The sequence below is a fragment of the Camellia sinensis genome, chromosome 7, assembly GCF_055761805.1.
Source record: "Camellia sinensis isolate YWXY chromosome 7, ASM5576180v1, whole genome shotgun sequence".
Taxonomy (NCBI): domain Eukaryota; kingdom Viridiplantae; phylum Streptophyta; class Magnoliopsida; order Ericales; family Theaceae; genus Camellia; species Camellia sinensis.
In genome coordinates, this window is record NC_138967.1 from 55,643,179 (window position 1) to 55,667,492 (window position 24,314).

Sequence of the window (24,314 nt, forward strand, 5' to 3'; positions counted from 1 at the left end):
GAATTAGCACAATTTAAAAAAAAAAAAAATGGAAGCTATGACGGCGTTTTCAAACGTCACTATAGATGATGTCAATGGTTATATTTTTAAAATAAAAAAGATCTACCACGACGTTTTCAAAACATCGCTAAATATTGCGTGACGTCATTGTACCGTTATGCAGCATATTTAGCGGCATTTTTTTAGCGACGCTTTTAAAGCGTCATAAAGTTATAGCGACGGCCGCATCTTCGACGTTTGGTATTAAACGTCACAAAAACAATTAGCGGCGTTTTTGATAGCTATAGCGGTGTTTTTTAAACGCCACTAAAAACCTAATTTCCAGCAGTGAAAGAATCTGGAAATAGAGAGAGAGAGCGCTTAGAGTAGGAGGGACAACGGGAAGGTAATGGAAAAAGCTTCAAGCTTGGCATGATCTGAGTTTTGGGCAGCAAATGTCCCGCCCTGTGGTAATGGAATGTTTGACAAATTAAAATTTGACACTTGTCAAATATTTTATTAGAGTGGTTTTCTCAAACATTTTTCTGATACCACAGAGCTATGAAGAGATGTTAATACTTAAATTACACAAAACTCTCCAATTAAATATCATTTTGACCCTTCATTTATAAATTTATGCATTTTGATTCCTTCAATTATAAAAATATATTACTTTCATCATCTCAGACCATCTTCAAAACAGATCTATTTGTATGATTTTTATAATTAAATGGGTCAATATATATAGATTTATAAATGAGGGGATCAAAGTGATATTTATGAATAGTTGAAGAAGTTTTTGTATAATTAACGCAAGAAATTACTTGGTGGTCTAGGAATATTACTCCACACTATTTGTCATTTGACATTTATCAATTTATCTCCCAAAATCTTAATGAAATTTCACAACTTCAACCAATAAACATCAAGATGGGAACTTACTCCAAGACCACCACATAATTTTTTCGTGGTAAGGTTGTTAAAATCGAAATATTATGTGATATATTGTTGGGAGGACTCACAGATGAGATTGTAAAATTGAATTGAACATCATAAGATTTTCCTTTCAATATAATAATATTTGTTACATTAAGACATTTGCTAATTATTTTTTTTCACATTCAAAATCAAAATGACCAAGGAAAATCTTATCGATTATAATGTAGGAGAGGCCACCCTTTGCACTATTCTATCTATTAAAAGATTTATGCATATACATTTGTAATTATGTAGTAACTAGTGAAGGACCACCCCTCTCTTAAGATGATGCATTAGCACTTAACCACTATGATTTCAATTTGGTTATGTAATTTGATAATATGGATGTCAAAATCAATTTTTTTTTTTTAAAAATAAAATTAAAAAGATTGCCTAACATTGCTACAATCAGGAGGTCCTGCACATATTACTAAAAATTTTACAATCCTGAGGTGAGGGCCACTTCATACAAGTGGTAAAATTTTTTGATAAAACAAACAGGACCTCTAACATATGAAATCTTACACAAAAATAGAGGAAAAATAAAGAATATAAGAAGAAACCATCAAATCCAGATTGAATAACAAAGCACTTGATTCTAATCTCTGTGCACGGAACATGGACTATAGACTTAAAGGAATGAGCTTGCAGTACTATTTATTCAGAGGATTGAAAACGTTGTCGAAGATTAGCATATCATACCATTACCAGCATGCAAGTCTCAGTAGTCTTTATTTAGGTGATTTGAACGGGGTTCTTCTTGATCAGTTTTGGGGAAATAATTACATTTGCTAGTTACCAACAAAGCTCATACATTTACATTTCTCAGTAATCCTCCAAACAAAGCCTATTGGTTTTAACAACCATTATATGATTGAAGTGTAGTGTGTCTGTTTTTCATTAACCATGCAACAAGGTACAAGACTGAAAACACACATGATCAAATGAATATTTATATTAATCTCTCTCAAGTTGTGCTGTGGTTTAGCAACCAACAAAGCATACAGAACCAAAAGATCAAATTAACCTAAATTTGATGATAGAAAGCAAATGCACTAGTCCTTTTCTATAGACTTCTGTTTAATAAATTACAAGTTGCCAAAGAACCCAGAATGGAATTCACAATACAATCAAGAGCCCTACACCTGAGGATGACTTGCACACGTAATATAAATATTAGAAATGTAGAACAAGTAAAATCCAGCAATAGATTAAAGAGAAACTAGTCTTTGAGTGATGAGTTTGCTTCTGTTGATGGCCATAGCTAGAGCCTGGAACATTAATTTGATCAGAAAAATATGCCTTTAGCTCCGATATATTAAAAAAGAAAAATTGTCAGAGCATATTCACTACAATATATACTTACTGTCATTGTCCAAATTCAAAGATTATGTACAGCCAGCAAGCGAGGTTGTGCAAGGATTCCCTACCTAGGACGGGTTTCTAGCAAGCTTATCTACCAGATCAAATGAAAAGAAAATGCAATCTGCAATATCGTATCTGGCTTTCAGAGTTTGTCTTGCCTGCTTTGTCCTCCTAGATGGTTAGTGAAACTGATTAGAAATGCTTTGTAGAATGGAAATTGATAGTCAACTTATTGCGGACCTACAAAAGAAATATGATTCAGCCTAATTTAGTTTTCTTGTACTAAAAAAAGTGGAGGAAAAAAAATACAACAAAAACAATATAACAAAGTATTCAATAATCTCTGATTTTTAATATAAGATATCAGATGTTAAAAGGGCAATGGCTATGGCTTGCTTAAGTGTAAGGCAAACTCTGAGACACTTGCTAAAGAGACAAACTGATTTCTCAAATGTGTACAAACTTCGATGCTTCTTGTGTGAAGTAGGCTAGACCAAGCACTTTAAACTAAACACCCAAGACTAAGCTCCACAGATTTCAAAATTGAAGGCATCAATTTTCAAATGTTTTGTTGGCTCGCAATTAAAATGAAGATAAGAATATTTGGTAACACAATTATTAGATTCCGAAACAGACTGAATTTGTGTGGGGGAAGGGAGGGGGGGGGGGAGAGGAAACTTTACCTTAGAAACAAACACTAAATCTCTTGTCTATATTGTAATGGAATTTTCAGCTTTTAATATTTCTCTTTACCTGATTTCTTGTAATTTGGATGAGATGCAGTTATGAACTGTCACGACCCGAACCCGCCCCCATGGGTTAAGGACGTAACCGGCCAGTAATCCTAAGATTACCTACGGCCTCAAACCAGAATAGACATAAGTCAACAGAGTAGAGGGGCCAAACGGAAGCAATAATCAATAACTTTGTCCATAGAGCCGTGCTTATATGCACTTCAAAACAAACCAAACTCATATACGTTAATAACCCATGTCAAAAGTACAGTACCATAAAATTCCTTACAAACAGGATCATCTAATTAAGTCAACCCATGACAGACTATTTATAGATATACATAAAGTCCTTGCCGGTAAGACAAAATATAATTACATAGCAAAAAGGCAAGGATAGGTCTCAAGAGTGAGACGCAAGGCTGACTTCCTCAAAACTTGTATTTTTCCCTAGCAGACTTCACTGGGGCTGGGTTTGGCCTTCCCTTGGCTCACCTACAAACACATGAATGAGCGTGAGCGATAGCCCAGTGAATAATATCAAATACAGAAGTCATATAAACAATATGCAGAACAATATACTCCAAACGGCCTTGGGCCCAATTCATATTCCTACTTAACATATGTACATTTATACAAAGGTTAGATCAAGTGACTGTAGTTCTAAACATATTGGCCTTTGGCCCATTCTGATTTCCATCTACATCAAAACGGCCTTCGGCCCATTTATTTATGTCAAAACGGCCTTCGGCCCATTCATCCTTGTCAAAACAGCCTTCGGCCCATTTATTCTTGTCAAAACGGCCTTCGGCCCATTCATTTATATCAAAACGGCCTTTGGCCCATTCATCTGTGTCAAAACGGCCTTCGGCCCACTCATTCATGTCAAAACGGCCTTCGGCCCATTCATTCTTGTCAAAACGGCCTTCGGCCCACTCATTCTTGTCAAAATGGCCTTCGGCCCACTCATTTATGTCAAAACGGCCTTTGGCCCATTCATTTATATCAAAACGGCCTTTGGCCCATTATCTCTATCAAAACGACCTCTGGTCCAATTATTCATTCGTATCAGGCTTTTGTCCACGATCCCAATTAGCAAATTCATAAGGCTTATAAGGGAATAACAAGTAGACATTCACAAGCTTTTAAATATTGATATTACTCACAGTGATCGGCTTGTGGATTTGCCTTGAAACTTGACCCTACACATTTCATGAGCACAAAAGGGTCACTAACAGTTCAATCCGTTCTTTAATTCACATATCTCTCTTTAGGCTTAATTCACATTTCATTAGCTCATTTACAATGCTTACCATATGCCTAAGAGTGCTTACAAGTGAAAGAGAATGGAAAACAAAACACAGAACGAGCATACAAAATTTCAGAGAACAGGGTCCCCGCTCGAGCGTCAACTTATCCGCTCGAGCAGACCCTTAAGGCCTGCAAAAGTACTGGTTGCATGAAAAATACGCTCGAGCGTGGGATAGAGAGCTCGAGCGGAAGGCCTGTCTATAAAAGCTCCCCGCTCGAGCGTGAGATGTCCCGCTCGAGCGGAAATCCAACTCTGCAAAAAGTGCTGGGAGCACGATTTTCCCGCTCGAGCGGCCCTTCCCTCGCTCGAGCGGACATAAAAAATCTAGGTTTTCCAGATTAAGTTCTTGAGCTCCAATTCAATTTCCCAGCTACCATTCTTGCATGCAAAGGCTCAAATCTCAAATATAATCATACTAACATGGTTCCTTTGCAAGATTATAGCATTATGAAGTTCAATTTCTTGATTTACCTACATGCATGTCCCAAAACATGACAAACTCATCACCCATATAACAAATTCTTGCATTCAAGCTCATATCTTTAATTATTCGAACATGCAAGGCCATCTTGACTTCATTTCCATTTCAAAGATGCAAATGGTGCCAAAACTCAACAAAACCAAGCTTGCATGCATGATCAACTTCAATTTTTGCTTAATTGACATGGTACATGCCAGATTATGCAACTTATGGCAATTCAACAGAATTTTTATGCATGCATGGTCATATCTCATCAAGACTAATTTAAATCATACCCTTAATCGCAAAAAGATACTTGAACTCACAAGATTTCACGTTCAATTCATGAATTCAAGAGTCAATGGCTTACCTAGAAGCTTAATTCTCACAATTTAAGGTAAATTCTCGAGCTAGCCTCCAAGATCACCAAGCTTTAGGACCAAAATCTCAATTTCCTTCACTCTCTCTCTCTTAGCCGATCCTCTCTCAAGTCTAAGAGTTTTTCATCAGCCAAATGAAGCTTAAGGAGAGAAATCAGGGTGTAGTTGACCCTTAATAAGCACCCACTCAACATTATTTTATTATAAAACAATTGGGCACTTAATTTATCAATTTAATCAGTCTAAATTGACCAGGATAAATTTTCAATTAAATTTCACCGTAGGCTCTAAAAATTATGCCAATCACAGTGGCGTAATCAATTTCGGGTTCTGTGGTCGATAAGGCCCTCAATTTAATTTCCAAAACAGATTATTCAAACAGATGTTCCTACGGTGAATAGATAAGAATTCAAAATCACATATTATCACATAATGGCACACAAAATCATGCTAAACACATAACCATAAACAAATTAAGGACCAATTTAGCATAATACAGAACAGGGGTATCACATGAACACTAGGTTATCAGCCTGCTTTTTGTCAAAAGGAGATAAAAAGATCAAATGTGTGTGGGAGCAAGCGTGTATGTGTGTGTCTAACAGAGAGAGAGAGAGAGAGAGAGGAGAATACCACCTGCAAATTTTTGGCTGCACTTGATCTTTGTGACCCTAAACTAGACAGAATTATTCTTTGACTTCACATGCAAAATAATCTGTACATGAATACACGTTTCCAGATGAGTTAGAGATGACTTGATAGGGTTATTTAAGTTGTACATGAACCGAACTTGATTTGGAGAAGAGAAAAAAAGAAGAAAAGGCAACAAAATGCTATATGTAATTTGTTAGATGCTCTAGGTAACAGATCACATATTGAAGAAACTAACATATATAGCCAATTCGTAGAAAAAGGCAGGCATTAACAGATAAATTAAAATTGAATCATACGATCTGAACTCCATACAAGAACTACACACATGATTCAATCATCCAAGTGGACTGTTGTTGCAACTTCATCTTAGATTATTTGGCTCCTGCTCAAACTACCTCTACTTCACATGCAACAAATCAATATGACTGACCAAAGTGTTATAATTGGAAATGTCAACTCAACTCAAGTGACTTTTGCATACTGTAGGTTGCATCAAGCACTCTGGCTTTTAGAATTAGTGATATACAAAATAGCATGGAAAACCCATGTTTAAGGACATGTTATCTAAACCTATATGTAACTTTTTGTGGCTCAATTGTACATAGCTCAGTTAAAAGCAATGCTCCTAGGAACCCACAGTTGGGGTACCATCTCATTGTGAATTTTAGATCATTTACCTTCATAAGCTAAAATGAGATTATTTGAAATTGGAACATCACAGAAGTGTTGGTTCAAAATGGAAACATGTCATTTCATCAAATCCCATGGATGATTTTTTAGGATAGATACAAAGTTCTCAAAATTCAAGAATATTCTAACAAACCTATATATGTTTTTTTAGGATGTATACAAAATCCATAAATTAAATTTTGATTAACACTAAAAATTGGCCTTTTGAATTGATTGCAGATAACATCATAATTCCCATGTTCTAATAACAAAGTTGACTAAAATATAAATAGGAAGTCATTTTTCACATCCCATTTTCTGAAAATTAGCTCATTCAATTCATATGTCTTTGTTAATAACAACATAAAACCAACATTTGCATCATGAAGATGGAGGCAATGCATCGCATGCCTTACTAGTTGTTTTGTTGTTAGTTATAGAAAATCAAAGTTTGACTCAAAGCTCAGCAGGAAAGCATTTTGAAGACCAGTTGATCATTGAAATTATTTAGTTTTTCACTTGACGAGAATCTGCAACTGACAAGTGGAACTATTAAGCTTGAAAATTACAAAAGTAACTCAAATGACTAATAACAGTCAAGGAACAACCCACAAAGTTTGCATAACATTGCTCTGATTCTTCAAAATCATGTGCACCAACGATTACCTCTTCTCCCTACATTGATTATTAATGGACTGCACTTATTGACTGTACTGCTGGCAGGCAATAAATCTAGCATTTACACTTGAAGAAAAACTGGAACTCCTCCTTGTAGAAGAGACCCTATAACATAGTAATTTGTAAAGAGATTGATAAACCTAGAAATATATATATATATATATATAAGTTTCAAAGAAAAAAAATTTATAAACTATTACATACTCATGATTTGGCAAAGCGCAAACTGGAGACCAGATAAAAATGTATAATAATACATATAAAAAAGCTAGATTAAAACTGATGGACTTTAGAGAGCGAGAGAGAGGGAGGGGGAGAGAGAGAGAGAGAGAGAGAGAGAAATTACATAATTGGCAGTAGACAATTTCATGCTTCATCCTGAAGAAGAAGATTCATCATTCAAGAAATGTCTCGTGACCTAAAACCCAAAAAGGGGTAGTAAGATAAAGGGAAATGAGCCAACAACATTGGGAAGGTGGGGGATGGGATGGGGGTGAGATGAGAAGAGAAGAGAAGAAATTATGAATATGGATAACAATTAAAGAAATACATAAGTTACCTTTAAATCTACTCGATGTTGATGGATGGAATATGGGCAATCTTGTGCCATTCTTGGCCGCCTTCCCTTGCGTATCTTTCCTTTAAAAGGGGACAACTATATATTTTCAAAGATTGTAAATTGGTGAGGTGTTACATTGCTTCCATGGTGGGAAGATACATCAGATTCTTGCAATCAAAAAGCTCCAAAGAATGAAGAGATGAAAGGTTAGCCAGCCACTCCGGCAGAGCTTCCAGTCCACAAAAATGTTGAAGTGAAAAGTCTCTAAAGGTAGTGAGGTGCTGAAGTTGATCAGGCAGATACTTGGGCCTTTCCCAGCCAAATAGTGTCAAAGACACCAAGAAGATGAAGGGGTAGTGTTTGGGGTTTAGGTGATATTTGGTATCATCATCATCAACCTCCTCCTCTACAGTAACAGTAGCAGATGCAGCACTTACGGTGGTGGAAGGCTAGGGGAAATATTCGAGCTCTTCTGAGAATTTACCTATCGTCAATGTTTGCAGGCTGGTCATGCAAATTAGCCTCTCCTCCCAATAACCCGCCAATCTTGGACATCCTTCAATCGTCAATTTTTGAAGGGATGGGAGACTGCATAATTCATCTGGATCAGTAATTATTAAATTCGGACAACAGAGTATCTTTAACATTAAGGGTTTGTTGTAACAACCCCTTTGGTAAACATGTCAAATTTTTACACCATGAAATCTGAAGCCGCTGCAATTGGACGCTTCTTCTTCTTCTTCTTCTTCAGTTTCTTTAATTATAGACTTTTGATTTGGGGCTTATATCATTAAGACTTCAAGAGACATAAGGTTTTGTAAGTTATTTGCCAAATAAAATAACTCTTCCAAAGAACTTATTGTCAGCTTTCTTAGGGTTTTGCAGCTTTTTTCCAGCAAATCTACCAGTAAAACACCAATCTTCCATTTCCAACCCCTAGATACCTCTATTCTCGAACCCCTAGATACCTCTATTCTCAAGTAAGGGTGGCGCGTATCCAATTTGTCGTTGCAAATCAATTCCTGTAAGGATAACAAGTCACCTGGAATTATAGTCAACTCAGTGCAACCACTAATGTGTACAAACTCAAGCAGAGGAAAGAACATCGTGGTGTCTGATGACAATGATGATACCCCAAGCACACACCATTCTTCTATGTTCGGCATATCTTTTAGATGAAGTTCTCTTAGTGCTGGAAATACAATAGCCATAGCTTTTTCGGTTGCTGTTGTTATTGCCCCACTATAGCTACCAGTGATGATGCCATCATTACATTGATGATGATTGACAACACTGTGACAACCATAGAATTCAGGACCAATACATTTCAAATTACTTAATCCAGACATTCTGATAACCTCAAGATGCGGAAGGTGTCCAAGTGGTGGGACTTGTTCACATCTCGTGCACTTGGATAATTCTATCTTAACCAAATTTTGAAGCAACTGCGCATCTCTACTACTCATCATCCATGATGCAAAACTTTTTCCTTCAAAATTCTGGAGTTTTAAACCCCTAAGGTTCCCGTGAGGTTTAAGTCCTTCCAACACATCCTTGTGGTTAATGCTAGTAGTGTCTTCTGCAGTTGAAGGACTGTCGATCTTAACCTAATGAAATCCCAACTCATGAATGTTCAGCTTTCTTGATATATTTGCCTTTTCTGCATCTTTCTTGCCTTTCACTTGTTTGAGATTGTAAATCATTAATTCACCTCTTAGTTTCCTTAAGCTACCCAGCTCTTCAATTTTATGGCCCTTATCCTCACCCACAACAAAGAATGGTAATGTCTGCAAAGAAGTCAACTTCCCTATCGTCATAGGCATCAATTCCCTGTTCATTATTGTCTCATGAAAACAAAAATGTCTCAATCTAACCAACTCATAGAACTTTTCTGGAAGCTTTTTTAAGATAAAAGGAACTCTCAGTGTTTGCAATTGTATGAACTTACATATGGAATCTGGAAACTCTCTCACATTTTCCAAATTCAGGGCACGTGTACATTCGAATTCATAAATGTTTTTAGGGAGACTTACTTCTGAAAATAGTGTCCTCAGTTTCCCAACATTTTCTTTCGAAATTTCAAAACTTACATTTCCCATTAAAGTAAATGATAGATGTTGAACCTCAGGATGGTAATTCGCCTCACTAGCAGTCGAAGCCAAAGCCAAACAGTTACCCTTTGAGACATCTAGTGCCAAATCATGCACAAGATCATGCATTTTGCAACTGATAATATTATTGTGCACATCCAAGTTAATGTCTTGAAATAAAGAATTATGCAACAAAATATTAAAATAATTATTACCAACATCTTTCATTTCCAAATTGCTTCCTGAAGAAGGCTGGAGATATCCTTGAGCCATCCAAAGCTGAATCGACTTATCTTTTTGAATGTTGAAATCTTTTGGATAAATAAAACAATATGCAAAACAGTGTTTCAAATACGGTGATGGTAAGTGATCAAAACTTAACCTTAATATCGGTTGAATTCCACTTTTGATTTCAGTTGAGCTCCATATTTCACTGTTTTCGATCGACACCTATTCGTAATTGTATTGCCTAGAGTACATTAAACCTCCTAGTGACTTTATTGCCAATGGTACACCCTTACACTTTTCCACCATTTTTCTACCAATAGCCACCAAGTTTGAGGTCTCTGTTGGTCCTCCATTTGCAAATGCTCTTTTCCAAAACATGGTCCAACTTTCATTTTCTGATAGCTGGTTCAAATGATGAGTGAGAGATGGAGATGTCCTCATGGTAGATACCACGTGCATACTCCTGGTTGTAGATATAATTTTACTTCCCTTGGATCCACCTATCCCTACCAAAGAATTTCTCATGCACTCCCATTTGTCTGGATTTTCATTCCAAACATCGTCTAGTACAAGCAAATACTTTTTTCCATTTAGTTTTGCTGCAAGCTTTCTCACTATTCCTTCAATATTATCTATGTCAGACTTGTCCCCAGTAAGAGATTGTACCATCTGATTTAATAGCTTTGGAACTATGAAATCATTAGAAACACAAATCCACATCCTTTGATCACCAAAATGCTTCACCACCTTCTCATTGTTGTAAACTAGCTGAGCAAGGGTTGTCTTGCCCATCCCACTTATTCTTACAATGGCAATGACAGATTAATCATCTCCACTCTCATAGGAGCCAATTAACATGTATATCATAGTTGATACATCACTATCCCTTCCAACAACTTGTGAATTGTCTACAAAGGGGTATGTCACCCTGAAATTGACTTCTCTAGGTTCAACACTAGTATTAGCAGCATTTAAGATCTTATCCGCTGGTTTAAGAATGATGTCATTTGTTTTTTTGCAAATCAAGTCTAACATTGAATTGATATCCTTGACCTTATGAGCCATCTTGAGATGAAATGCCAATGGATTTGAGAGCGAAAAGAAATTGCGTACCCTATTTCTCATTCGGTTTTGCACCTCCAACTTTCTTCGAAGAGTTTCGTACGCAAAGTCATCCAACACATTCTCATCATCACAGGTTACGAGCTTGAGATTCTTCAGCCACTCACACATAATTGCTGATGTTAGTCTCCAGTCCTCAGCATCGCTTAACAAAGCTTGAATGATTATTAACCTTCTACGGAGGGTTTCGAGATCTTTCTTGAAACCCCACGCCTGTTTGATCTATTCAGTTGCTAGTGGAATCAAGGGATTCAGGATCACCTGAGCAGCAGAGATGAGAACAGAGACAGACATCTTTGATCTTCCTTTTCCTTACAATTCTGAAAAGAAAACTTGGATTGGATTGGAAACAATCACTAGAGAATACAAAACAGACTTTTGTGTTGAAATTGGAAGGTGTTGGGAAGCTTTAAGCTACCATTTCTCAAATAATTGAGATGAGAACATGTGGGTGCTATTTCTCTATAGAGCGGTGTTATTAGCACCATGAATTATTTTGGACTTTTATTGTTTTAGCCCCTACTTATAAATTTTGAAATCTTTAAAATTTATTTTCCTCTTCAAATAATATCAAAATTATCCTTGTGAAAACATTTTACTCATTGAATGCACACCTCCATACCCCAAAAAAACCCCTATTCCAAAAAATCCTAACAAAACTCACCAAGAAGAAGAAGAACCAATGTGATTACTGCCTCTGTTGCCTCATCCACCATTGTCACAGTTGGTATGCTCTCTCTCTCTCTCTCTCTCTATATATATATATATATATACATAATTTCTTAATTTTCTCGTAATAATTTTTTCTCTTGCAGGAAAAAATTATAATAATTGGTTTTGTTAGTTTTGTTGGTAGATATTATAAAATTGTGAGTTCAGTAGAGAATTACGTAACAATATTATTAAAGTTACGCGATGAAGGAATAACTTTTGAATCTGATAAATATTGTGGGAATTGAATCATAATTATCTTAAATCAATTTTATAGAAAAAAAATTGAAAGCAAAACAGATTCTGAAAAATTAGGTTTTACAATTCAACAAAACTATATATATATATATATATAACAGAATAAGTAAAAGATGAAGATAAGGGTTCAGAAAATAGCCTGTGTGATTGTGAGAGGCACGTCAAAGACGCTGTCCTAAAGTCGTTATGCGCTCCCTTCGTGCAGGTTTTAATGATCACAAACGACTCCAAGATACAACCCAAAAACTTTACAGGATCTGATACAATGCACAGTTGCACCAGAAGAATTTGCCAAGAATGTGTCAATTGCCTAGAAATATGAAATATAAAAATACTGTAAAGAGAAGAAGGAGAGAGATAGAGAGAAACAGAGTACGTTGTATCTCTTTTCTGAGTAAGAGTCCTATTTAAATAGGCTATTCGGTGTCTGTTTGGAACAGACACACCCTTTGTTTTGAAACCAAATACTTATTTAAAATTCAAACAAATAAGATGTTAAAAGAAATAAATAAATAAATAAATAAATAAATAAATAAATAAATAAATAAATAAATAAATACAAATAAAAATAATATCAAATAAAATACAAATAAATACAAATAAAGTTTTGAAACTTTAGGAAATTTCCAACAATCCCCCACAAGATTCAAAACTTTGTAAAACGTCATATAAATACAAAAATAATAATATGGGCAACTTTAAAACCATACAATGGGTGTAGGTATTTTTCAAACTTGAACCTCACTTAGTGTTAACAGTTTCATTCTGAAAGAATCTTAGTGAACTAGGTCTTGAACTAAATCCCTTTTACCAGAATTCAACATGTCACACATATGGTATGATACATAACTGTGGCGCGGGTTAGCACTATTAGCAGCCATGTGCTCAATCTTGATTCTCATGAGAGTTTTAGGAAATAGCCCTATTTCCACGGTCGCGGATTCATGACGCTCTCACTTAGGTGAATCCTTCAAAGATAGAAGTGACGGATGTCTATCTTGCGAGAGTTTGCCCGCCTCGGATTTATTTAGAGTAAATACTCTTCCTTAACCATCACATTTACATCAGCACTGATTTCTTAGGAATGAGCAGGAGAATATAATTAATAAGTTTAATAAAGTCTCATTCTTTAAAGTGCTGGAATACGAGTCACACTATAAGGATTGTTCCTACCCATTGAACTTCCTTCATGGGATCTCCAATCACAGAAGTTGGGTTACTTCCTTAGTTGACTCCTTATGGGCTTAGACCCATCTCCCTCGACAAATCTAAGACTACACTCTTAGATAAACCTTTTGTTAACTGATCAGCAATATTCTTTTCAGATTTCACAAAATTCAAAGATACAACATTTTTATTCACCAAACTTTTTATAGATTTATACCTCACTTGCATATGCCTATTCATCTTTTTATTAGTATGTGCTTGTCTCACAAGTTCTATTACAGCTCTATATAGTAGGTATAGGATTTTTCACAATTGAAATATCAAGGAGTAAATTTTTAATCCACTCAGCTTCTATACACGTAGTGTCTAAGGCTATAAGTTCTGATTCTGTTGTACTTCTAGAGATAACGGTTTGTTTTTTAGAACCTCATGATATTGCTGCTCCACCTAACATAAATATATACCCAGTGATAGACTTAACATCTAAGTTATCTGTTATCCAATTAGCATCGCTATAACCTTCTACCACATTCGGAAAACCACTAAAGCAAAGTGAATAATCTAGAGTTCCTCTTAAATATTTAAAAATTCTTTCCACAACAATCCAATGATCTTTGCTAGGGTTATGAGTATGTCTACTTAATCTCCCAACAACATAGGCAATATCAGGTCTAGTCTTATTAGCAATATAGAGAAGTGATCCAATAATTTGAGAATATTTAAGTTGAGATACAAGTACACCATTATTTTTCTTCAAATTCATGCTAGGATCAAAAGGAGTTGAAACAAGTTTGAGATTATAATAATCAAACTTTTTTAACATTTTCTCTAGGATTCTAGATTGATTCAATGTAATACCTTTGGTTGTTTTCTCTAATTCATACCCAAAATTATATAAGCTTCTCCTAAATCTTTCATATCAAATTTTGAAGATAAATAAGATTTCACATTTTTAATTATCTCTAAATTTGTTCCAAATAATAAGATATCATCAACACATAAACACAAAATAATACATTCTCCATTATCTTTTTTATAGTATACACATCTATCATGTTCATTGATCTTAAAACCAAATTCTAGAATTATCTTATCAAACTTTTCATGCCACTGTTTAGGAGCTTGCTTAAATCCATACAAGGATTTAACCAACTTACAAACTTTATGTTCTTGTCCTTTAACCACAAAACCTTCAGGTTGGTCCATATAAATTTCTTCATCTAAATCTCCATTCAAAAAAGCAATTTTAACATCCATTTGATGAATTTCTAAATTATAAATGGATGCTAGAGAAATTAAGATTCTAATGGTTGTGATCCTAGAAACAGGTGAATAGGTATCGAAATAATCTATTCCTTTCTTTTGTGTAAATCCCTTGGCTACTAACCTTGCCTTATATTTATCTATACTCCCATCAGGTTTTAACTTCTTCCTAAATATCCATTTGTAACCGATAGCTTTACTCCCAGGAGGTAGATTAGTCAACTCCCAAGTATTATTTTGAAGTATAGATTCAAACTCACTATTAATGGCTTCCTTCCAAAATGGCGCATCTAAAGATGACATAGCTTCTATAAAAGTATTTGGTTCTCCTTCAGTTAAAAAAGTATAAAAATCATCTCCAAAGGTTTTCTCTATTCTAGTTCTCTTACTTCTTCTAGGTTCTATATTTAGATGTTCAGAATCACCTCTCAAAGGAATAACATTAATACTAGCAGTAGAAGTTCTATTTACAACTTGATTTGAGATCCTAGTTTTATATGGAAAAATATCTTCGAAAAATGTAGCTTCACGAGATTCAATTATTGTATTATTAGTAATTTCACTAATTTCAGAATTTATTACTAGAAATCTATTAGCACTACTATTTTGAGTATATCCTAAGAAAATGGTATCCACAGTTTTAGGTCCTATTTTCTTACTGTAGACACCCCATTTTTGACCGTCCTCAAGACTTGGACGTCACCATTGGAACACTTGGTGCTTACCCTTGTTTGTGTTCGTTTGGAGTTCCCGGAGGTCTCGGCTACGCGCCTTGCCTTAGGATCTCCGAACTCGACTGTTTAGTGTCTGGTTTTGCACCAAACACTTGTGTTTTGCCCTGGAGGGGCAGGGAATGCCTTGTGAGGCATCCCCACACATCACCGGCCATGGCCAGAGGCCACCGGCTGGTGTTTTGATGCCATTGGCAATGTATATTGCCGGTCGGCATTCTTTGTTGCCGGTCGGCACTCCATTTTGACAAAATGGCAATTTTGAGTAGCCGACTACTGTTCATCTGCTTTTGCAGATATTTTAATACAGCTGTATGGCATTTTGTTCCCCTCCATACACGTGTATGGAGGGATGGACTTCTTGTTAGCTTACCTTGTAAGCTTTACAAGATTGGCTCCTCTATAAGAGGAGCCCTCCCCTCTTGGCTCTAGGTTAGACATTTTAGAGACAAAAAATACAGAGGAGAGCTCTGGTTCTAGGGTTAGTATAGTTGTAGCTATTCTATCTCTCTTTTCCTCTCTTGAGTGTTCTAGGTATTTGTTCTTAGTATTGCACACAAACACCTACCATTACACTTTCTCTTGGCTATTGAGGTTCTAAGGGATTCTTTTCAAAGTTTTGGAGCTGGTTTGGAGCTTAAGGAACTGCTGGAGCTTCATTTGTGAAGAGGGTCTTCAAGGGTAACAGTCTTACTCCTTTATTCTCCATTTTTGCATACTATTTTTGCCTATCTTAGAACTATTTTTGAGCTTAGTGTATAATATAAAAAAGTTCTGTTTTTAGGCCCTCTAAATAGTTTGTTTAGAGTGTTTTGTGGTTTGGAGGTGTTTGACCCCTCTTAGGCCTTGAGAGGCCCCATTTTGTGCTATTTTGTGTAAGCTCCGAGACCTTGGTGTTTGGGCCTCCTCACCACTGAAATCTTGAGGGATTTCAGAGGTGAGGATGGTGCCTTGAGGTCCCAAGAAGGAGAGGGCCACCCCCTCTCCTTGTTGTCCTTGAAATGGACCATTTTTGGCCTCTTGAGGGAGCACCTAGCTAAGCTTCTTGTTGACCATGTCTTGGCTTTTTTTTGTGCTTATTATGTCATAATATGCCTCTGTTTTTTGTTGGTTTTGGTACACCATGCATGTTTAGCATACCTACCTTGTAATGCCATGTTTAGGCCTTAACATGCCTTAGGTTGTAAACCATTGTTCAAGCATGTTTTAGGTCTAGCTTTGTGAAGCTTTTGTGCTTGTTTTATCATGTTTGAGGTCTATCCTAGGTTGTTTGGGTCGGCCATGGCATGCTTAGTATAGCCCCTTTGCATTTTTGGTTTGTTGGCCTTAAGTGTGTGAATGTACAGCATGCATCCTTGCCTTGATTTAGTGGGTTGGGACCATTTGCCATGCTATTTCAGTCCCGTTAACATGCTTGTATGCTTGCCTTGGGTGCCTCTTTGAAGCTTTGAAAGCTTGTCTTGCATGCTCCATGTTTTGGCCATTGTGCATACCCTTTGAATTTGAGCCACTTAGATGTCATCTAGGTGTCCCTTGGGTGTTGTCTGGGCCTGCCTTAGACTTGTTTTAAGTCCTTTTAGCCTTGTGAGGCTTGGTTGATTTAGACTTGGTTTAAGCCTCTCGGCTTGCCTTGGGTTTTTGGCTTTGTTTGCATGCATTGTTTATCTTGTTTAATTGGCTTAGCACCTTTTGTAACATGATTTTTAATGCTTACCTTGCATGCCATTAGTCCATGTTATGCCTCTTTCAAGTGTGCTTGAGAGTCACCCTTTTGTGCTTGAGTGTTAGCCTTTTAACATGTGCATGTGTTTATGTGTGTTTAGTCTTCATTTCATAGCACTTTTGGCCACTATTTTAGGCCTAGTTAGAGTTGCCTAATTTAGTTTAAGTTCATCCATTTGTTTGTTGCATGCTCCCCTTGTATGTTGTAGCATATTGGTGAGTTGTTGCATGTTTGAAATCACATGATTGAATGAAGTCACATGTTGGCTTACATGCTTGGATGCCTACATTAGCCTTGCACACTTGTTAGTTGCATTCCTCTATGCCTTGCATTTCTTGCATGCTCATTTGCATTGCCGTATTGCATACCTAGTTAACATGCTTAGGTTGCATTGCATTGGCATGCATGCTTGGCCTCTTGACTATCCATGATAGAGGTTAAGTCTCCCCTTTTGGTTTGTTGGTTTGCATTGCATTTGACATCAAAATGTGCACACTTGGTCCTTCGGGCCATCACGCATGGAAATGCGCGATTGATGGTCCGAGAACCAAGGAGCGTATCCCTTTGAGTCATTAACATGATAAGGGACATGGTTGGTGCATATATGGCTTGAATTGCATTGCCATGCAAAGTCCTGTCCTCTGCTGCTATCAAACAGGTTCTGCAGGCACTTTCTGCCGATCGACTGCATTGAGTGCCGACCGGCAACCCATTGATGACCAATGGATGAATTTACAGCCGGTGATCACATACCACTACCGGTGGCCATTCTACTCAGCCGGTGGTGTCTCCCAGTGTCCAGGGAAGCAATTCTGAGATTTTGGCAGCCTTTAGAGGAGTATAGCAGGGAAAACAGAGGCAGCTTGCGCATGGCAGTGCACTTCCGAGCAGGACCGAGCACGCGCGCATCGGACCCTCTTCCCGAGGCCCCTGTTATTGCTTTTCTTATGCTTAGTTAATTTGTTAACTAATTAGGTAATTTGTAATAATTAATTAGCTAGGATAGTTAATTCATTATTTGAACTGTATTATTCTTTCGGTCCCTCCGAGCGAGGGTAAACTTGTAATAAGTGTGGGTGAGTGTGTGCATGTCTTCCAACCCCCACTTCTTTCTCCCTTTTACTTACCTGCTTTGATGGTTAGTAATAGGTCATGTTTAAATTAGCATACCTTATGCTGCGCATACGTGCATCCATGCATTTGTCTCGCACGCATCGGCTCGGTACATCATGCTAACGGCATTTGTATTTCAATTCCAAATTGAATACGTGTTAGTTGTAGCATTTCACATGTCAATGTAGATTAGCCGAGCCTATCTTAGTTACATTTTGCATGTGGTGCATTAGCCATCTTAACATGAACTAGGATCATGCATGTGATTACTAACTGGTTTCTGTTTTGGCTTGGAGTACTAGGTAAGCATTTATGTTTTAGCATACCGCATGTGTGTGAGTGTTGCCATGATAGCATGATTACCATGTGGCTAGATGCTTATGTGATAAACTGTTTGGATGCCTGTGGGTGAAGGTTGGATTGTCTGGGTTGGAAAAACTCATTGAAATCCGTATTTTAGCCTACTTGCGAGTAGCAAATTCCAAAGTGTTTCTCAAGACAAACGGATATGCAATGCTTATTTCCAAATTAGGCAATCTAGTCTAATAAATGGAATAAGAGCACATAACGTTTTCAAAAACGGATATCATGGTTAGTAGAGGCCGATCTTCGGATCGGGCGAGAGGGGGTGCTCATAGCTGACATTCCCCAATCGTACCCAAGTTCCCGAGCCGAGGCAACTTTGGTGATGACGGACACGTGACCTTTGGCACCGAGTCAGGGTTTCCTAAATTCCCCCATAAAAAATATTTAGGTGGTGACTCTGTATCTGGCAAAGCAGTCCATGTTTGGCACTTCTTTTCAAAAATCTGTTTCCCAAAACGATTTGTCGGATTTGGACTCTTTGGTTTAGATTGAGAACCGTGACACAAATCGAGTCCGAACTGTAGCGGGGCCCCACGCGGGCGCGTCTACACTTACGTTTAGGTTCTGGAATTGCTACTTTTGCTAAACACCCCCACACTCTTAACATTTTAAGATTAGGTACTCGTTTTTTTCTAGATTTCATAAGGTGTTTTATCATTATCATTCACAATTACTCTATTTAATATAACACAAGCAGTGAGTATCGCTTCCCCTCACAAGCTCTCCGGTAAACCAGAACTAATAAGCATTGCATTTATCATATCCATTAAAGTTCTATTTTTCCTTTCAGCTATCCCATTAGATTGTGGAGAATAAGGTAGGGTTACTTCATGAATAATTCCATGTTCTTCACAAAAGGTACTAAGGGTACCTACATTATATTCACCTCCTCTATTAGATCTAAGTTTCTTAATCTTTCTTTCTAATTGATTTTCTACTTTAGCTTTATAAATTTTAAATTTACTAAATACTTCATCTTTGGTTTTAATTAAATATAAGTAACAAAACTTAGAACAATCATCTATAAAGGTTACAAAATACTTATTTCTTGCTCTAGTTAGTGGCCTATTAGAATCACAAACGTCATTATGTATAAGGTCTAAGAGTTGTGAATTTCTTTGTACTGATTTATGAGGTTTCTTAGGTTGTTTTGCTTGCACACATATTTCACATTTGCGTTTAACATCAATAGATGATTTAGGTACTAATTCTAAATCCATCATTTTCCTAGTTTTCCTTAAATTCACATTTCCAAGTCTTCTATGCCACAAATCACAAACTTCAATATTCAAAATATTATGAGAGATATAATTAACTTCAAAAGATACATTCAATTTAAATAAACCATCACATACAAAACCTTTACCAATAAAAATAGCATTTTTACTGCTTACAATTTTATTCTATTCCATTACAATTTTGTAACATAACTGTACTAAACACGATCCACTAATAAGATTTCTTCTAACTTCAGGAACATATCGCACATCTCTCAAAGTTAAGAGTTTTCCAGAAGTCATCTTTAAATCTATATCTCCAATGTCAAGTATCGGTGCAATTGATCAATTTCCCAAAGTTATACTTCCTCCACTTGATTTCTGGAAAGTTTTAAAATAACCACAATCAAAACACACATGTATATTAGCCGCAGAATCTAACCACCAATCTTGATATTCAAAAGTAGAATTAATTTCAAGATTATACCTAAAAGATGGTCCGGTAATTTCTTCTTCTCCAAAATCATATTCACTTGAGCATTATGACCTTGATTTCTTTGCTTATTGTTGAACCTTGGTTTATACTCATCAGTCTTATTAAAAAAACAATCCTTAGCATAATGATTGGTTCTTCCATATACATAGCACAACCTCTTACCACTCCCTTGTCCCATAAAATTATTAGCATTGGCTTGGTAGTTGTTATTATGGTGTTTGCCATTTTGACCTCTAGATTTAAACTTAAGGTTGTTCTTGAAAATTTTACCTCTAGGTCGAAAGTTATTCCTATTGTTGGAATTATTCTTATTCCTATTCTCCACCACATTTACCTTAGGCGTTTTCTCTTTTCCAGTTTATAGATTTGATCTATGCTTCTCTTCCACCCTATGTGTATTGATTAATTGAGTTAATGACAGATCTCCTTGTTTGTGACTAAGACGCTTAGCAAAGTCATTCCAAGATGGAGGTAATTTATCGATAAGGCAAGACACTTTTGTCACGCCCCACTTTTTATTACTCGAAGTCATTACCAAATTCATTAACTTAATTCAATTTCAAGGATAACATGCGGAAATAAACTCATACATTCAATCCGTAGAAATGATTAACAATACTCTCATTCGTATGCAAAGTAAAGATTACATGAACATACTTAATAAATTGCCCTTGGGCTTACATCACTTAAGGTACAAGAAGAAGGGTGTAACCCTTTTACAACAATGGCATTCCGCCAACATAACTGAGGCCCCGTGGCCAGTAAATAAGTAGATCCAAAATCTTGCAGCTCAATCTGCTTAATACCTGAAAAAGATTCAACAACGTAGGATGAACATATAGTCCAGTAGGGAACTCAACATGATCATCAACAATAACAACTTACAGCTAGCTATGATCATGAACACTCATTCTCATACTAGAATAGTAAAGTGACAGTTTATACAAAATATATATGTATGAACTTTTCTTGAAAACAACCGTTTCAATCAACACTATAAATGGTTTATCTTTCCTTTTTCCTTTCATTAAACCTCGTTCCCAATCTTTCATAACCTTAACAAATACTTAGGAAGTAATCTCACTAAGCCCGATACTCTCTTCCATTTCCTATACATACTCAGATGCACCTCTTCAAACATGTTTATCTTTAAAACCTACGTTCTCCTCCACACTTTCCAAAAGACAAAAAGACATTTTGGTTCGTTTCCATTACTATCATAACTATACATGCATATCTTTGTAAAAATATAAATTTATAACCCACCAACATGTATACAATCAACCAATGGAGTAACTTGGTCCTCCGAACTGTAACCAATCAAATCCATGATATTTTCAGTTACAACGAAACAACAACAATCCCATTTCGCTCTACTAGCTATGTGCGTAGTAAGCCAACAATACACCCCACTCAACAACATAACAACAAGCCAGTTTACCAGGCGCTAGCTGGAGGGGTATGGTACCTTCGATTATTAGTGCAGACAGTTCTCCAGGCGCTAGCTGGAAGGTAACGGTACCTTTGATTCTAAGCGCGGTCAGTTCTCCAGGCGCTAGCTGGAAGGGTATGATACCTTTGATTCTAAGCGCGAGGCATAACATCAACAATCACAGCACATCAAGGCATAACCAACATGTATAATGCATATACATAAACCATCAAGACACCAACAATGTGTTAAAGCATATGAACACATGACTATCTCCTTTTGAGCAAATATACATATATATAATGTATCTAGCACTTCATCACATACGATGTTCAATTAATCAATGGTAAAATGCATACCTGACAATTCCACACAACCGTGTCATCCTCCACCGATGACCAAGGACAAAACCTCTAGATGCATATAGTTAGTACATCTATTAATAGATTCAAATATCATGAATCACAAACCCAACAACAACATTAACATGGTAGTTAAAGATACAACTTCTACATGTGTGTTCAACACTCAAGATACAACAATCCAATTCTTAAACTTATTTCGAAAACACTTCTCTCATTTTCACAAAAACGATTCCATTTCCTTTTTGTTATCACAAAACCAACTCCACTAATCTTGTTTCCATAAAATCAACTCTAAAGCGATGGCTAATCCCTTAGGCATTAACACCCTTACCACACTCATTTTGACAAAAGAGATTTACACACAATGGTCAACAAACCCCCATTATAATTTACCCAACCAAAATATAATTTAGGGCTTTTCTTTTATTAACTACAACATGCTAATTTATATTCTAATTAGCCAAGACAACAATCAATGAAGCCAAAACCATTCTCCACACAACCAACCCTAGGTTTATTTCATGATTTTCAAACAAATCCAACATGGTACAATTTTCATGCAATATAAAAATTACCACATGTCTATCTATAGACGGAGTATTGAAAAAGAACAAGGAGAATCCCTACCTCAAATGGAGAACTCAAATAGAGAAGATGACCCGAAATCAAAGTGCTCTAAATCCCAAATTTCTTGGATCACAACGAAGCCCTCGACGATCAACACACTTCTTACAAAGGCCCAAGGTGAGGAAAACACTCTAGCTAGATCAATCCTAAGAGAGAAGTTAGGTTTTAGAGTGAGGTGCTCTCCAATGGCGGTTTTGAAAAAGTAAGAGAGAGAAAGGAAATCAAAAAGTGAACAAAAAGGTCGGATCTCGGCTTTATATAAAAGTCGCCCCGCTCGAGCGTCGAACTCCCCGCTCGAGCGTCACTCACAAATCCCCGCTCGAGCGGCGGATGCACTCTCCCAGAACTTATACAGACATGATGCCCGCTCGAGCGTCAAACTCCCCCGCTCGAGCGTATACCACTGCAGACGAAATACTGGATGGATGATTTCCCCGCTCGAGCGCCGAAACCCCCGCTCGAGCGGAGAGGCCAAAAACTGGGCAAAGATTCTAAGTTCTAAAACATCACCAACTTATTCCCAACAAGTCCAACACAACCCAAAACTCTAAGATAAAGAGAAAGGGATAGAAAAGAGGATAAGACAACAACAAATCTACGGAACCAAGTCCGGATTACAGTTAAACAACAACAGGGAATACCGGGATCGCTATAACTTTAAACTCCTCACTAAAAGTTGTCCCTTTCTTCTCTACTTTTCTAAGTAGTTCTTGAAACTCATGAATTTGGTCTTCTACAAGTATGTCATCTTTCATTTTATACCCATTAAAATTAGAGACAATGAACTTATCAATACCAACATCTACAGTTCTATATTTGGCCTTTAAGGTTTTCCATAGTTCTTTTGCAGTCGAGGTGGTTGACTGATATACATCATATAAATGGTCAGATAACACACTAAGGATTCTGTTATAACAATGAAATTCGATTTGTTCGGATGACAACCAAGATCCAACAAAATCCTGATCTTCTATGGAAGACATAAGACCCAACACGGTCAACCAATATCTTGTTTGTTTTTGCCATCTTTCAAAATTGTTACCATTAAATTTTTCAGGCTTCACACTAACAGTTTCTTCTAAATTAGCCATAAAAATAAATTAGTTAACGTACAAGAGAGTAGACAATTATAAAATCTGTAAGAGACAATAATGAAACAATAAAAAATGTTATTAAATTTGAAATTGAAAATTAATTGCCAAAAATTTAGGAATAGATAAAATGTGACAAATTATTTATACAGATAAAATCTACACACAATAAATTATAACATGAACAATGCTAATTAAATATCATGAATCTAAACAACATAATTTATCATCTGAAAATTTTGATTTTACTCAACAACTTTTCTAAGAATAATTAATATAAAAATAAAAAATAAAAAATAAAAAATAAAAAATAAACTACACATAAACAACAAGTTCTACAACTTCCCTGGATTAATATATATATATATATATATAAGTCAATATAGTGACCCTGGTTTTGACCCGTCTCTTGTGGTGTTCTGGACTCGAGTTTGTATTGTTTGGATGGTGGTTCATGTCTTGCTTCCTTTGTCTTCCCCTTAATGTTGGTTATTGGGTTGTGGTTGTGTGTTTAGAACATGGTGGTTGCTTGTTTTTCCAAGTCTTTGT

General features: G+C 36.4%; 2 long non-coding RNA genes across 3 annotated transcripts; both read right to left on the reverse strand.

Moving 5' to 3' along the window:
• Positions 1 to 1,999: 1,999 nt before the first annotated feature.
• On the reverse strand, positions 2,000 to 3,107 carry LOC114273273 (uncharacterized). Its single transcript, XR_003632988.2, has 2 exons — positions 2,324 to 3,107; positions 2,000 to 2,228 (listed from the first exon to the last, which is right to left on the reverse strand). It is a non-coding gene; the product is annotated as an uncharacterized LOC114273273 (long non-coding RNA).
• Positions 3,108 to 5,724: 2,617 nt separating this feature from the next.
• LOC114273236 (uncharacterized) lies at positions 5,725 to 11,658 on the reverse strand. Of its 2 annotated transcripts, none has more exons than XR_014335340.1 (3): positions 7,766 to 11,658; positions 7,553 to 7,624; positions 5,725 to 7,311 (listed from the first exon to the last, which is right to left on the reverse strand). It is a non-coding gene; the product is annotated as an uncharacterized LOC114273236 (long non-coding RNA). The 2 variants fall into 2 exon arrangements; XR_003632982.2 differs by having other exon boundaries at positions 5,725 to 5,920; positions 6,185 to 7,624.
• Between the last annotated feature and the right edge of the window lie 12,656 nt (positions 11,659 to 24,314).